Below are 18,333 nucleotides of genomic sequence, written 5' to 3' on the forward strand. Positions count from 1 at the left end.
TCTGTATCATCATGTTTATCATTGATGTTTTAGTGAATTTTAGGTGTATAGGTTTTCTTGGAGTACTTTTACCAGTGGTTATTGAAACTTGTGTAATTACCTTCTCCGATACTGTTTTTGTGTAGTTTGCACTAGACATGGACAAGCAATATTCATGATAACACTTCAAAAGTGTACTTTTCAACAGGACAGACTGCTGATGAACAAACAATTGGTTGAAGTTTGCATCACCAAGAACGGGTACAGCTTGCCTTGATTCTATATATTTTTTCAGAATTTTTGACGCTTGTCACATACATGTCGACCTTGTTTTCTACTTGTGAATTTTAAACTTAACCCTTTTAACAAAAATCGACCGCAGTTCGGAAACGTTCTTTGATGACGTATTGCTGAAAACTCGTTACAGAATTTGTATTCAGTGCATATTCGCGGGCGGGGTGTTAACGTCTGTTTTCTTTATTTAATTCTAGTTCCTCATCGCGTCTTTTGAAGACCAAAACAATAATTTTAAACAAAAATGCACGCGAAGCTCAGGCAGTCGAGCAGTGACGTTTTGTTTAATGAACGTTTGAAGGCAAGCAACATGCTATTGGAAAATTTCAAAAACCTTTGACACCGTTGACCGTTCTATCTTTTTAAGTAGCCTTCACCATTATGGATTCGGAAGGGCCCCATTTAATTGGGATCGGGAGCTGCCTGCAGGACAGAAAACAAGTGTAGCAATACTCTCTGTACTAATATTTGTGTCACGAGGCACCGAGTTCCTCAAGGATCCTCATTTGACCCATTATTTTTCCTAGTATGCATAAAGGACATGCCTAGGCGTCTGCACTCCTCTGAGTTGATAATATATGCAGATGGACATGATTTGATTCTCTTCGGAAAAAAACTTGGAACGACTGATAACTTGCCAACATTCATAGTTGGATGTATTATTATTTTTTTTAGTTTATTTTTATTTTTTTCCAACCAGTAAAAAATAAATAAATAGCACAGGCACAAATTACAAGAAAATAGTACACAGTTTTACTGGGGAAGGGAAGTCGCGGGGAACCAAAAATTGTTATCGAGCAGCGACACCCGAAGTACCACTGCTAATATTGGATGAATAATCATTAAGGTGAACACTAAACACAATAAATTAGGTGAACACTGAACACAATAAGTAAAGTGAACATTAAAAACAAATACGTTAAGCTATTGTTTACAGGGGGGCAATTCTTTTTATAATTTGAATGTTAGAGGGCTGTTTTTCTAATTGGGCACTTCCATCCAAGCAAACATATAAATGAGAGTTGCTCGAAATCTTTACTGCTCAATGACAACAAATCTGAAATAGTAAGTGAAATAAAATTCTTATGGAGTTATCTTTGACGGAAATCTCTCGGAAATCACAAAGTGCGCTTGTTATTGGTAGACAAAGGGAAACTTGTCAGTTGCTGCCAAGGTATATATCCCAGTGTGTCAACCATTTGGCTTCACCAGCAATGTTTCAATCATTTTTACTCAGTCACATCCGAAAATCCAAACGTGGCCAGCAAGTGCCATCACCGGGTTGGACGGCCCGTATCTAGGATGTGCTTTAACAGGTGCCCAACTTCGTAATAGCTTCGTAGACGGATACTAGGTAATAATTTGTCGCTAGAAGACTTTAATTTTTTCCTAAATATCTGTGGGCTCTTAGGGAATTCGTTTTTTTTTTGTGCGATGGTATCATCAAAATTAAAAATTGCGCACGTCGTTGCGGTTCCGCGTTCGCTGATATCTGGTGTAAAAGATTAGATATCCGTACTATTTCGTTTTAGCTTTTGTGTCCATATATTTGAGCATTGCCCTCTTGTATATATATCGAAAATAGATTCAGGTTCGTTAGGATTGGCTTCGTTGACACTACACACTAGAGATCTGAAGTTCGACTTCCATGTCCACCACACCATGAAACATTCAATCTATTTACATCATTTTACGTCAACGAGTGTTTTTTATTCCATATTTTGGTAGGAAAAGCACTGTTGTGATACACATACCATAGCCATGCATTCCATCTTATCAAAGTGTATTTATAAATTGGGACCCACCGAGTGTTTATGTTACACAAGTTTGACGCCCGAACGATACCCGTTCGTGTCTTTGTCTTTTTCATTTTGAATATATATATATATGTTTGTGTGTTGAATGTGGGTAAACTGGCGCATGTATATTTTCATGTATTAAACCTTTATAAAGGTTTTGCCAGTTTCTCCGATTTTCCCAATCTTCTGTGTGTTCATTGTTTGTGTTTTGTGTATGATTTTTTTGCGAGAAAATTAAAATATACTTATACCATTATTATTATACTTCACCCCGGGCCCAACTTTTTGATTCTTCATTTTGATGTGTAGATCAGTCGCTAGCATATCGTCACGCTAATAACCGAATTGCGTAAGTCATATTTGGCGGTTTTGAGAGAAAAGGTAAAAAAACTTCCTAATGATACTGTTATGCCATTGAGAATCAATAATTTGCCATGGTTCAATTTTTTGATCGTAGCCGGCTTTGAGTTAATTTGTATGACGCAGTTATGTGTCGTCATAATGACTTGGGGACATACGCAATTTTGCAACTTGACTATATGCACCAGTCCTGAAAACCAAACATTCCAAAAACGAATGTAATTATCAGTATCTACGATGTCTAATTCCCAAAATAGCTAATCTGTTTCAATTACATATATATTTCATCAATAAAACCCCCTCTGCACACCCACCGAAGTAAGACTAAGATTAAATATAAAGAATAAAACAGCAATGCACCCAATATAAAAGTCAAACAAGGTGAATTGAACTCGGACGGTGAATATCACAAGTGCACGCCTTCCTATGCTGTCATAATAGTCCGCCAGTAACAATGCCAATTCATTATTAGGGCTGGGCATTTTCGAATACCTTGTGATTTCAGAATCGAATCGAATAATTTTTTCGAATCGAATCGAATCTCGAATACTTGAAAATATAAAATTGTAAGCGACTTTATTATAGTAATTGGTCCTCTCAACAAATGAATTACTGAAGACATAGAATAAATCACTCAGATAGATTACTGAGCGTTCACACAGAATAGCAAACACGTTTTATCAATAACTCACTACAGAAAATAGTCATATGTTAGAATTTCGTTGAAAAATATGACTTCAATGAAAAAAAAAATTGGGAAAGTCACTAAAAACAAGATGGCGGCGATTCGAATTTTAAGTCTGAACCGATTCGAATAATTTACTATTCGATTCGATTCGAATATTCGATTCGAAATGCCCAGCCCTATTCATTATGACGAAACAATTACACAAATGTGCATGTCATACAAAATTAGGGTTGGTTCGGATACCTATAATTTATACTATCCGGATAACGGATATATCCGGGTATTTCGTATTTTAACTATCCGGTTAACCGGATAGTTACTGCTAATTTCAGAGAACCGATTTAACAAGATTTTTGCGGCGAATTGACTAAAAACCACCACACAGCTCTATTGTAAATATGTACATATGTATTATTTAGCTCGAATAAAAATGATTTTGCATTTTGATGTTGCATGTGTCAATAAATAAAAATTTAAGCTCTGTAATCGTACAGAAGTACAGCTGAATAATATAATGAAACTTTTTTTTCAAATACTGTGTCCTAATTGTCTTTCCCTCGACTGCTAAGTTATTTTCTCATATTCAAATCCTATGTAAAAATTTATATTATTCTTTTTTTTTATTGTTAAATTTTTTGGAAGTTTTTTTTGTGTCTAGAGCATATTTTCTTTAAATTTTGACTCGTACTAAATTTTGGTGTCGCAGACTCACGATGACCATTTCTTTAAGCTTTTAATTTCAATTAGTTTAGAATAGATTTATTTCGGCTGGCATATCTATTGATTCGGTTGATACATGGAAATTTGAAAAAACATATATACCAAAGTTAAAAGCAAGCTCATAACATTTGGTCGTGTACTAAAAATTTTGAAACGCTACACAGATTACATGGAATCGGAAGTGTTGTGAAATAAGTCCTCGAAATTCAAACTGGTTTACATCATGATGAAATGCGTTTCTTCAATACACGCCAACAACTAAAAGCCACACCCGACGAAAAAGCAACAAACTCACACCCACCCAACCAATGCTTTTCAACTGAATTCGTTTGAGTTAGTCTTGCTTAAACTGTACCTCCAGTTCAAATCTAACTTTATAAAGCAAATGAGCTCTTCTAATAAGCGCAATATTCACATTTGTTCTGCGTGTTTTGTGATGTAATAGTGAAGTTCACTCCAGCATTCTACGGATGACTAAAATATAGGCAGATTAGAGTGGGGAAAAGTTGTTATTATATGCTCTGGGAGATGTCAGTCGCCACTCAACAAAAAATATAAAAATCGCTAATGCACATATGCATTATTTATACTGCTCCATTAACCGTCACAATAATATCCGGATATCAGATAGCAAAATAACTCTTGGTTAACCGGTTATCCGCTATCCGGATAATCCAACCCTATACAAAATCTCCATTTTTATCAGTTTCAGAATTCTTAAAATAAGATCGGAGTTAACAGACAGGTGCGCAGTATTGCATAATTACATGTTTTATAAAACCGCCAAAAATGACTTACGCAATTCGGGTATTAGCCTGACGATATGTTGACAAAGGATATCCATAAGTTTGATGCATCGGGTAGGCTTCGTCAAACCTGAAAACGCTTATTTTCATGAAAATTTAGCAGAATCATGATTGTATATAAGCTTTATATTGGGGTAGTGATACGTGCAGGCTACAAGATTTTGCTGGCCTAAGACACAATTGTGCGACACGTACACGACTTTTTCAAATAAATAAAAGCAACAGTACAGCGAAAATTACGATCTTAAACCACTGGAAATTCCAAAGCGATGGGTTCAGTAGTAATCGAGAAAAGCAAGAAAACAAGAACGAGAAAAAGAATTCGAACAACAACATAACTAGAATATCGGTTAGAAACCGAAGACTTATCGATCGAAGGTTAGGGGATCCCCCAAAACAGTGGTCTTACTTCATAGTGACACCGTGTGTCCCATCACTAATTAATTAATAACTCGCTAATTATAAAACATAATCCATCCAAAATCAATAGGCTTCTGATCCGAGCTATGATGAATACACATGCAAAATTTGGAGCAGATTCAACCTCGCTTTCGTGAGATATCGCGTGCATCTAACACACAGACAAACAGGCATACAGACATACATTTCTTTGTTTTCATCTGATTTTATAATAAACCTGAAAGTTGGTTCATATGTGGGCTCTGACAGCCTGTGGGCATTATGCATGAAAGATATTTCTCGTAAAATTCTCAATTTTCCCTTTTAAATATAGCCTAGTTCAGGGGTCACCAACCTTTTCGAAGCCGAGGGCTACTTTTTGGGTACAGATTAAGCTGCGAGCTACCAGTTCAATGTACACTTCTAAAAAATCAGTTGCTCGATTAAGCTTCAATTATTGATATAATTACTGGTATTTAGTGAAGTATAGACACTAATAAACTTTAGAATTATTCAGGAAATCAAACAATTATCACAACGTTGCAAATAAATTTCTATCAATAACACTTGTATTTCAAAACTGAGTGTTTTCGATTTGATTTTCAACACTCTGCACAAGTCTAAGATAAAATGTAATTAACAGTTGTACTATCAAATTATACTCCGACGTGTAACTTGTCACTGTAACTCTGAGCGAGTCTTGCAGATTTTCATCAGTGAGGCGTGTTCCGTGTTTGTTCCTGGTGGAGTGAGTCGCGGCGCTATGGCCCATCGTGTCAAGCGTTAGGTTCGCATGTTAGAATCCCACCCGGGGATAGTTATGTGCGAACGGATTGCTGGACTCCTCGCCGCCGTAGGGTGGTTCACGTAACCGCTGGTCGGTTAAGGCTTCCTTCGCCATCAAGTCCAGGCTTCCGGAAACAAATAACTAACTAATCCCATACCCGACATCGAATGGTAACCGGCAAGAAGCCGTGGTTTGTCATATGGTTAAACCGTCCTATCTTCTTCCCCGGGATAAATATGTAAATCTCCTCCTATCCTGACTTTATGTCAAAAATGTTGATTCGAAAGGATAGGTTGAAACAAACGATGGTCTCGTAAATTAGGATTGCTGTATGATTTGAATCGCGAGCTTTTTCTGTCCGTACTGTGCTGACCAGTGGTAGTTAGCGCAGAAGATTACGTGACAAGATGTGAAATATCTCTCCGCTTTGCCGTCGCTGAAATCGCCCCACTAATGAGACACGCGCAGGCTGTTTTCATGGCGGTATAAATATATCCACCTCCCATTCATCGTGAAAATGATGGGTTTTTCTTTGGAATCAATAATTGTATTATTACTGCTCCGCTAACCAACGGACAAGAAAAAGCGCGGGTTCGTGGAAAGTGACCTCAATGTGATGTCATAATTGGAAGAGTGTTAATTGACCCGTCACATTACTGAGGTCAAAGTAAAATAAGGTTGATGGTTACAATAATTAATATAGTGTCATTTCTAGTTTCCATATAACTGTGATTTATACTAAAATAGCAGGACAAAATATAATTGATGTAGCTTACTTATAAGAGACGTTATTAAGCTTAGTTTGGAACAGACCTGCGGGCGACTCATATGGTCTTCGCGGGCGACTTGGTGCCCGCGGGCAACGCGTTGGTGACCCCTGGCCTAGTTATTATTAAATATAGTTACGTCGGTGTCGCGTTTCAGAATTTAAAAAATACAAATCTTAATCTTTACCTAATCACCACCTGCAATATATTCACAATATCTACGGCAGTATTAGTTTATGTTTCTAAAATCCGAGTTTATTGAAGTAGGTGTGCTGGCCAAGAATAAATTTCAAGTAAAGTTCGTACGCTGGAACGACAAAACATAAGAGTAGCACATCCGCCTCGGCATAACTTTTCAAATCCTTTAATAATCCTTTGCAAAGCAGGTAATAAGGAGAAAAACTTACCGTTGTAATAAATGTAGAAAGTAATCATAAATTTTGGTGATAGGCCTTCCTGCCAAAATGACAAAGTGTATATGAACAGTCGTGTGATAGACAAATGTCACTTCCTTAGCTGCCAAGGGCAAGGAATCATTTATTTAAATTTGTTATTGCAAAAACTCAGGCAGCCGAGTTGACGATGCTGTTTCTTCAATTGAAGATTTGTGGCTATTTTTTGCAGATGATTGTTGACACATGAACCGCCATGATTTACAGAAAAAAGATATATATTTATACAATAAGTACAGTGCAGCTTTTCTCTATCAGTTTGCTTTATTTCAATTTTCCAACTTTAAACTTTTTATTATTTTTGACCAAGTCATAGCAAAAAATCTTTCCTACCAATTTTTGGGGAAACACGGTAGTGAAGTGGGTCGCAACCACTGAACTGAAATATATGGAACGACCTTCTCTCTCGTTTTGCGTTGTTTACGCGCGGGACAATTTGATCGCCTTCATTTTAGCATTTATGCTTCCAAATTTCGTTTAAACGGATCGTGGTCTGGCCTGCTTTTCAGTGCGCCGTATTTGGATGGAAAAACATAAGTCCCTGTAAATGTATGTATGTATGTTTATTCGTCTCGTAAAAGCACTATAAAAGAGTAAGTAATTATAAATACTGAAGACGGGATGTATGCACAAGACCATATTGGCCTAAAACACAAATGTGCGGCATACACCCCTTTTGATATATATATATAAATTATAATAGGGTAAATCAAATATGTACAATATGGTCCTTTATACAGGCAGTTGTGCAAGGAGGGTGGGTGAGTGTGGTAACAGGGATGAGGGTGGAGTGTACAAAACTGTTTGTACAAAGGAGTTTGTTAGACCAATGATATTAAACAACATGATAGGCAACTCTGACGTCACTCCATAAGACTACATACGAAAGATTGTATTTCATGATACGCTCCAATGCACATATTTCTCGTCACCGTTCGCGACCGTTTTCCGCTCGCTTTTGCTACTCAGCGTCTTCTTTACGTGTAGTACCTGCCTTTTTGCACCTGTAACGGAAGAAAATAATCTCTATATCTAAGAAGTTTTGCTCATTCGGAAAGCTGGAATGGCAGACAAGCTGTAAAGAGTAATTCTGGACATCATAGACGTTTTTTTTTATCGGAGAAGATTACAAACGCGATAGCATGAAGATTTGTGTGGAACATTTTGCAGATAATGACAAAGTTCGAAGTTAGTAATTTTAATGTTTGCGCTTAAACATTGGAATTTCATTTAAAGAGGGTGTCATACAAAACAGCAAAACTGTTTTTACTTCTCTTAACGGTGCTGTGATACAGTTCCATAACACAAAGTTTGCACCTATCGAACTTGCTTTAGTAGGTGAATTTATTAGACATATTACTTATTCAGTTAATCGTAGGTAACTTTGCTGGTACATAATGCCTCGTAGATAGATTTGTGTCTAAATTTAGGTATTTAGCTCATAGCCCACTAATTAATATTATCTTCTATGCAGGAGGTTGCAGGGCTGATTCAACCTGCAGCCTTACCGATCACCTGACAATGCTCATTTAGTTTGGCTTGAGCAAGTCTTCTTGAAAGACTTGTGTGAATGGAAACTACCTATATGTTTTGCCTTCCTCCGATTTTAGAAGACAAATTTATTCCGAGGGATTTCGCATATAGTTCTCATTGATTGTGGGCTGTTTATAATTACTATTATTTGTGAATTCTGATTATAACAGAGTTAAAAAAATTTTTACGTAATTTACTGGCACCTTTTCCTTGTCAATACTCCAAGTATGTCATCGGGAAGCAAAATATGCACACTAATTAAAAGTTTGACACATTGAGATAATACATTATGACAGAAATTACAAGTTGAAGATATGAATGACCATCACATGGTAATTAACATTTAAAAAAAATTAATAGGGGCTGTGGAGTATGAAAAGTTCAAGACAAAGAAGAGAACAAAAGTTCATAGCTCATGAACTCTCAATTTCGCCTCCATTGCTTTGTGAAGGCCAATATATTCCGAGTGGCTGAATTGGTTTACCTTTATGATAGCAACGATTTTGTATTTAATATAACGAGATCTTTTTCAATTTAATTGAAGTGATATTATTTCCCAAAGCAATGCTTGAATCGTCTAGAATAGATCAGTGGTGTCAAACTCATGGGCTGGATTAAATTTTATTATTTTCTTCAATTTTAAATGCAATTACATATTAATATTTGCATTCCACTATTATTGCAAGTTACTGTATTTATTACAAAAAAACATAAAATTCTATGTACAACCATCAAAATCATTTTTGAACAAGCTTTGGATAAGGAAAGAATATTACATACACTAAAAATGACTTAATCTAAATATATGGACCTAAAATTAACAAAAGTACTACAGTATAAACTCAATGTTTTTTTAATTACATTGGTTCTGACGTTTGGTATCTTTTTTGTGTCACCATCATAATAAGGCCAGGCTGAAATGATTTTATAGTACCAACTCTAACTAACTAGGTCACATGATCATGGGTTAATCTGGATCTTTGTGAATGTTTAATTAATTCCAGTAATGCAAAAAAGTTACTTTTATCATTTCATGTATAGATCAGTAAAAAAACAAATGACAGATTTTTTCGACAAGACATTTCGCGCCACATTGCATGGCATAGGATTGCTTGAATTATTATTGATATTGATTTTTAGTAACTAAGTCGTTGTATAATTATATTAATATACAAACACGTGGCAATTTTCTGTTCGAAGTTGGTCTTCGAATTTGTCATATTGACTGCTGAGCTTATTGTGTTTTTTCATTGTACTGATGGAAATATGACAAATTAAACAATGTGCTTCAGAATTTTGTGAAATACAGAAATATTGCAACTCCCATTTTCTTCGAAAATGCCACTCTCTTCATGTACTTGCGTTTAATTTAATCACTCAAGTGTTTTATTCAAGTATTCTTTTGCTAGCTTGATGTGTATTCTTAATTGGGTAAAAATGTGAACAAAAAAAATAATTTTTCAAAACTACTTTCAGTAAATTATTTTCTGTGTGAATATTCAATTTCACTTTAAAAGGTTTGAAAAATCTATCACATTTAGATAAAAAAAACTTCCAAAATACTATTAAAATTATTGTTAAGCGTTCGAGGGCCGCACTGGAAGTTCTCTGGGGCCGCGAGTTTGACATCCCTGGTCTACACTTCTGATATCTCCCCTTCTGCACAACTAGCCTGTGAATATAATAGGAAATTGAGGTTAGACGGATAGTTGGATGTTTTGCTTTATGTCGGCTTAATTTCTTGATTGATATACTTACTATTTTTGCTATTGCCTCTTTTGCTGCAGGAGTCTCACAATGCTTAGACAGGTTTGTCCACAACTTTCACATCTGAAGAAAGAGGAGATTTAATAAATTTCGGTAAGAATAAATAAAGCAGTCTATAGGATTTAGAATGGAAAAGCTAATAAATCCAATATCTCATGTTTTATGTAAAAAATGCTTGGTGCTCCAGAAGTATGTGCACCCAGATGTCGCACAACCTGAATCCTAACCGGTACACACATACTATGTTCAGGTTGTGCGCCATCTTGGTGCGCATACTATTGGAGGTCCAAATGTTTTACTGAATTTGGTATATAAACCAACTAATAAAGGGTTTAGTCAGAAAATTACAAGCATTCGTGGCTCCAAATACTTAAGAGATCAGACTATACAATATAGACCGGTATGAGTGAAATTCAATACGCAAATAAAAGTGAATGAGCAATAGTATGTTACAGCAATGAGTATATATCCTCACTGATTAAAGAAAATCTAAATGGAGGTGTATGAAATGTTTGAAACCATAAGGGGTAAGTAAATATGCAATTTCGGCAAATGGGCAACTCAACCGGGTGTGATATACAACAATAGTATTTACCTTACTTTTTCCGATTTCTTTTTACCTTCAATTTTCCAAAATATCATTAAAATCGACAACAACTGTCAAAGCAGGCACGAACACCATTCGTGCTCTGCCTTGAAAGCAGCACACATCCGCTCGTTTTCGTCTCGTCTAGTATGTGCATTGGAGCGTGCTATCGGATACGATATTCGGCCAAAAATGCCGGAGTTGCGCATCATGTTGTTTAATGTCATTGGTTAGACAAAACAACATCTATAAATAGAGACACAACACAACATGAAACACACTGCATATGAATATAGTAATAAAAAAAAATTAAGAATTTGGATGAATGTACAACACCATTGAGTGATGATACCACATACTATAAAACGCGAGAATGGTCAAGTTTAAAGGGTGTGTACATATATGGTATGCACCACTCAAGGGCGATAGTGTTATAAGTGGTCTATGACTGTTCTGGCCAATATGTGACCCTACAGGTTTTGGTGAAATATGATAAAGTTATGTATCAAATTACTCACTATTGTAAGTTTTTATTTTTTGAAATTCTGGATTCAGCCAACTTGCAAAGATTTGCTCATTATGGCATTGTTCCCTGCATTTTTTACGTCGTCCAGCTAAATGGTTCGTTGCATATTAAGAAAACGCATTGCTCGCTGCCAAAATCCCTTGCTTCAGTCGAGTCGGGTGCGAAATTGGCCGTATTGAGGTCTTTAATTCTTCAATACATATTTGGTTTTCGAAGTATGGTACGCTGAAAGCATACTACTATGAGCATATGCTTATTGGGAATGCATATCTATTAGACAGAAAACGTATCTACAGAACAGAATATGAACCAGTCGCCGAGAGAAGTGCGGTTATTTATGTATTTATTAATTGATATAACATGGGATTTACATATTTATCCAAGGGGGGAAGAAAGCCTAAATAGAAAAGAAGGCCTAAATATATGGCGAACCACGGCCTCTCTCAATCATAGCTCTGTGCTCCATATGAATCACATGGCTATGCGAGCTATTCGTTTACTTATTAAAAATACTGATTTAAACTATAAATTACTCTGGGATATCTTGCCATTTAAAACAAAAGCCAGAAATTAGAAGAATAGCGGGGAAAAATGTGTGTATTATGTAATGGAGAACCTGAGTTTGTTTCACATATTTTTATGTATTGTAAATTTACAAAAAATATTTATGAAGATTTTGTTTTAGATATATTAAAATTGATTAGAATACATTTTGTTATCAATATGATTCTTGCATATTATTTAATTTTAACGATCCTTTATATAGTCATATAGATACTGTTGATTTGGATGCAATTATACTTTTGTAATCAATAGTGAGATATAAAATTTTGACCATGAGAAATTCTATTATATTCGAAAATAAAACACCACATTTTGCCTTTCTCGAAAAGCAGATGAAAATGGCCATAATATGTAGAAAAATATAGAGAATTATAGAATAAACAACCCATTTGAGAGGGAATTGAAAAATTTATGTAAATCATTATTTTAAAAAGAAAATTATATGTTTATGATATGTATTTTATATTTACTAATTTTATTTTTAATGTTTTATATCAATGCATTTATCAAAATAACCTAATTATGGTATGGATTACTACTGGAATTGAACAAAATAAATACTGAATCATGGATGCAAAATGGAATATGAACTTATTTATATTATATATACTATTTTATATTTACCGTAAAATCACTCATTGGGTGAACGAATGAGCATACTGTAATGCTTATTGGGAATACATACCATCTATTAGGCAGAAAACTTATCTACAGAACAGAATATGAACCAGCCAAGTGGGACCTGGAATATTGTATTCATTGATATAGATAGAGATAGTTTATTTTGAAAAGTCCACAATCTGACAATACAAACAAATAAAAAATGGAGAGTTCTGGAGAGCGAGCAAAACCTTTAAAAAAGTTTAAAACACGATGAGTATCATGTGCCCGCTGTGTTATAGCAAGTAGTAATGTGTAATGAATTTAATTCACTGTGGTGAATGAATTGCTATCTTTTTATTTGTTATGAGCACACTTGCTGGAACTCCATAATCTATTATTTTATTTTTTAGTAACACTTTTTATAAAAATATCAAATTGTTTATCATACTTGCATCCATATTTCGCCTTAAATTCCATTCTATGACACTTTCTCTGTATCCAAATATCTATGTACATGACCACATTATTTATGTTTTAGTAATACTTCATTTAAAAGTATCATAATGTTTATTATACTTGCTATTCTAGTAATTTATCAGTTTTTTTGCCTTGAATTTCATTCTATGATACTTGCTCTGTATCCACATATCTATATGTATATGAGCACTTTATTTATTTCGTAGTACCGGTAATACTTATTTAAAAATAACCTATTGGGTATCATTGTTATTTCAGTATATTATCCATATTTCGCCTTAAAATTCATTCTATGTTACGTGCTCTGTAGGAGAAGGGTCAAATCCTGATCATGTATTATTGTGTGTTACTATCCTCCAAATCACTTGCCAGTCATAATCAAGTATTATAATTTGATGTGTTCAAATTATAGTGTATAAAGAAATCTACTCATGATTTCATTACTATTATCAATTTATAATTAAAGTTCTTTATTTATAGAATTTTCCCCATCTTTGCTTATAAAAAATCCATGTCCTATTACATTCATTTTTAGTAGACAAATTTTCCAAATAATAGGTATCCTCGCTAACCCATTTTATGCAGTTGATATGCAATACATGTCAACTTATCAGCTGAATAAATGATGATCTTAGGACAAAACATGATTATTTAGTACTTTCCAAATCAAAAATTCTTGTGAATAATGTATATAGTGAATACGGTATATGAGAGGTATTGAAGAATTTAACACCGAACCTGTTAAATGACCTGAAATGTTGTAACGTTGTAACGTTGTCTCCCAGTCAAACACCTGAGCATCTGTTTTTTTATTATTATAATTTATATATGTTCATGGTTTGACGAACGAAATAAACTCTCTCTTTCTATTAGTTAAAAATACTGACTTCTGGACTTGGCTAATTTTATACATATCAAAACTTGTAAATATTTGCATATTAAAACTTGTCATTTATTTCGTTCCATCCATGTATTTTCCACATGTTTTTCCAATAAAACATACTTACGCCTTACTACTGTTGTTTGTAGCTTATTATTGTTAGCTAATTATTTTTGAGGTGGGGCGCAAGACTTCACAAATTCTAAAAAGGGGGTGCGGCTTGAAAAATTTGGGAATGTTTGTATGTAGTAGACCCTAACCTGGTACACATAGTTCCGGTGTCTACCAACTGGGTTTACATACTTCAAGAGTACCTTTTTGTATTACAGTTGTGAAACAGAAAAAGCTGAATGTCGGTCTTATTCCATCTGTAAATTTACCAAAAACTCAACAAAGAATGAACAACGTGTATTATCGATGAAATGAAAAGTGACATATAAAAAATACAGAAGATGTAGAAAATATTTTGTATTACAGAAAAATTAGTTCACATATCAAATATTTTACATTACAAAAAAAAATGGTGCTCCAGAAGTATGTGTACCAATATGAAGGTAACTAATTTTGTTCGCCTACTTTATATCAAGTTGTATAAATGGACTAAATTCTATTGGTAGGGGGATATTCACTTGTGTAACACAGACAATTCCTGAACTTTTAATAGAACAAAAATGAGGAGAATCGTAACCTAACCTGGTACACTACGAGAGTACTACGAGAGTACCGAAAAAACAGCCCACATAGTAAAAGCAGTTATGGAAATACTTTACATTACAGAAAAATTAATTCATATAGTAAATAGCAGACGAAGGAAATATTTTGCATTGCAGAAAAAATAGCTCATATAGTTAATAGCAGTCATGAAATATTTCTCACTATTGATTACAAAAGTATAATTACATCCAAATCAACAGTATCTATACGACTATATAAAAAAGGATCGTTAAAATTAAATAATATGCAAGAATCATATTGATACAAAATGTATTCTTAATCAATTTTAATATATCTAAAACAAAATCTTCATAAATATTTTTTGTAAATTTACAATGCATGAAAATATGTGAAACAAACTCAGGTTCTCCATTACATAATACACACATTACATTCCCTGCTTTTCTTCCAATTTCTGGCTTTTGTTTTCAATGGCAAGATATCCCAGAGTAATTTATAGTTAAAATCAGTATTTTAAATAAGTAAACGAATAACTCGCAGAGCCATGTGATTCATATGGAGCACAGAGCTATGATTGAGAGAGGCTGTGGTTCGCAATATATTTAGGCCTTCTTTTCGGCTTTCCTCTCCCCTTGGATAAATATGTAAATCCCATGTTATATCAATTAATAAATACATAAATAACCGCACTCCTCTCGGCGACTGGTTCATATTTTGTTCTGTAGATACGTTTTCTGTCTAATAGATATGCATTCCCAATAAGCATATGCTCATAGTTGTATGCTTTCAGCGTACCATACTTCGATACCCAAAATCAAATATGTATTGAAGAATTAAAGACCTCAAGTCAAGTTAATAAGGCCAATTTCGCACCCGACTCGGCTGAAGCAAGGGATTTTGGCAGCGAGCAATGCGTTTTCTCAATATGCAACGAACCATTTAGCTGGACGACGTAAAAATGCAGGGGACAATGCCATCAAGTTTCCACTCATTGTATATATGCTCATTGATTCAGCCAAGACCGATGAGGTTTCATAAAAAAATTAATAAAAAGCATTTCCACAAAACCTATTATGGTTGCATTTCAGCCAGAAGATTAGAAAAGTATAAAGGTACAGTGGGATAGGGAATGATAATTTATAAAGAGAAGCCATTTTACCATGTCGTGGATTTTCCAATGTAAATTAAAATTATATGGTATCATGGGATGAGCAGAAGAAAAGGTGTGATTTGGTGATAGGTAGCAACAATGGGAATAAATTGAACAGCATGCTACTCAAACAAAAACCATTGTCCCTACTCCCTACTATTTGTGCATTGAAGTTCTATTGTATTGTACCATCTATAACCGTCATATATACGTCAGCTAGTTATGGACAGTCGAAGACAACTTAGGGGAAATCTCGTGCTTGCAAAATGTGGTCATTTAGGGCCTAAACTTTAGGCGACACAATGGATATAAGTGGAAATAGACTCTTATTGCTTTTGACTGATCTTATAAAACAACCTCCAATGTCAAAACGGGATCTTCATTCTTCAGATGATCCCGCAAAACGAGGGCGAAGCGCACTTTAGTATAGCTCGGATCATACGAATCATCGGAGCGTGACAGCTGCTGCCAGACACTGTTTTTACCTCACTCTTGGGACCACTGTGAAGCTAGTAGCAAACCTTCTTCTAAGTTTGCGCAGCGGTGCGTATAATCTCGTTTTTGTGCTCATTGAAGGGTGATATGACAGTTTTGTGCTTATTGAAGGGTGGTGGCGTAAAACATGGGCGAGTCCTAAATTCCACACAGAGAACAATGATTAAGTTTGTAGACAGGCTGTGAAAGAAATACATCACGAAATAAATCACGATAAGCAGTAAATTCAAATATATTTGACGGCAACTCAGGATACAGAGTGGAGAGCATCCCGGCGGTTTGATCGCCTATGCAGTTTCATTTGTCATAGTACGTTGTCCAAATTAAATATACTCGGCTGATAAAATTCATCAGGACAAATATTTTGACAAAAAATGTTAGATTACGTATTCATATAAGCTTGAAAATATAACGAAACGAGTGTTCCATGTCACCTGCATAGGTTTCGGTAATAACTGCTAATTAAAAGCTAAGTTATGTTCAATTTATGTGACATTTTTTGGAAATACTTCTCATGCCTGCAAACATTTATACAGAGGTGCAAGATGGTACGCGAACTAAGAGAAATAAGCAATACCAACCGAGCCATTGAGTTGAGGTCCAAATCGTCTGACCAACTCGATTTACATTATTAAACACTGTGATACCGATAAAAATTTATATGGTGCCCATTCCGTGATGCTTTATGCGCGCTGCTTATTTTGCTAAAGTGTTAATTCAACCAAGAGCCCCGAGCATTTTTGTAAAACTTTAAAAATATTTCAAAACCAGCCTACTAAATTACAACATTTCGTAGCCGTAAAAGTGCTTTACTTCGTTTCAAACTGTGTATTGCATTACGTAACAAACGTTAAACTTCATTATAATATGTCTTAGTAATTTAAGAAGTTTCACATGCATTATGTAGTATAAAGCAAATTCTTCAACACATGCAATAAACAGAACGTAAAAATTGTTTTGTTTCAATATGTCTCACTGGCGCTGGAATCAGAAGTCAGGTTATTATATGTCGTACATTATCGTTATATCGTAATTAGGATATTTTGAAGATCAGCATAACGTCTCTTCTATATTGGTGGCGCGAAATATTAATTTTTTATTCAAGAGATGACAAATTTCCAGAATTATGTGCAATCGTGTCATTAATACACGATAATTTTATAAAAATAGTACAAACAAAATTATGCAATTTACAAAGGTCAAAAAAGCTAATTTTGGCAACTTTCAAATCCCAGCAGCACACTCTCCGCACAAGAGGTATTCGATTTGATTATTTTATGTTAAAGAAGTTTACCTGAAGTTTTTCACACAACTAGAACCTAAGCCTTTTTTATTTTAGAATCTGGGGTATTCTCATAGCGAAAATGGCCTCATTTGGAAAAATTACGTATAGCTGAAAAAGCTAATTTAGTCAATTTTTAAAGCCTAGCAGCACACCCTTCCGCACAAGAGGCATTCGATTTGATTCTTTTATGTTAAAGAAGTTTACCTGAAGTTTGCCACACAAATAGAACCTAAGCCTTTTTTATTTTAGAATCTGGGGTATTCTCATAGCGAAAATGGCCTTATTTGGGAAAATTACGTATAGCGAAAAAAGCTAATTTAGTCAAATTTCAAAGCCTAGCAGCACACCCTTCCGCACAAGAGGCATTCGATTTGATTCTTTTATGTTAAAGAAGTTTACCTGAAGTTTGCCACACAACTAGAAGCTAAGCCTTTTTTATTTTAGAATCTACGTTATTCTTATGGCGAAAATGGCCTTATTTTGAAAAATTACGTATAGCGAAAAAAGCTAATTCAGTCAATTTTCAAAGCCTAGCAGCACACCCTTCCGCACAAGAGGCATTCGATTTGATTATTTCATGTTAAAGCGGTTTACCTGAAGTTTGCCACACAACTAGAAGCTAAGCCTTTTTTATTTTAGAATCTGGGGTATTCTCATAGCGAAAATAACCTTATTTGGAAAATTACGTATAGCGAAAAAAGCTAATTTAGTCAATTTTCAAAGCCTAGCAGCACACCCTTC

General features: G+C 34.7%; 1 long non-coding RNA gene across 1 annotated transcript; it reads right to left on the reverse strand.

The window, feature by feature from the left end:
- Positions 1-7,884: 7,884 nt before the first annotated feature.
- On the reverse strand, positions 7,885-11,065 carry LOC144424628 (uncharacterized). Its single transcript, XR_013476853.1, has 3 exons — positions 10,947-11,065; positions 10,343-10,414; positions 7,885-10,256 (listed from the first exon to the last, which is right to left on the reverse strand). It is a non-coding gene; the product is annotated as an uncharacterized LOC144424628 (long non-coding RNA).
- Positions 11,066-18,333: the final 7,268 nt, after the last annotated feature.

This window comes from Styela clava, chromosome 6 (genome assembly GCF_964204865.1).
Source record: "Styela clava chromosome 6, kaStyClav1.hap1.2, whole genome shotgun sequence".
In the NCBI taxonomy this organism is placed as follows: domain Eukaryota; kingdom Metazoa; phylum Chordata; class Ascidiacea; order Stolidobranchia; family Styelidae; genus Styela; species Styela clava.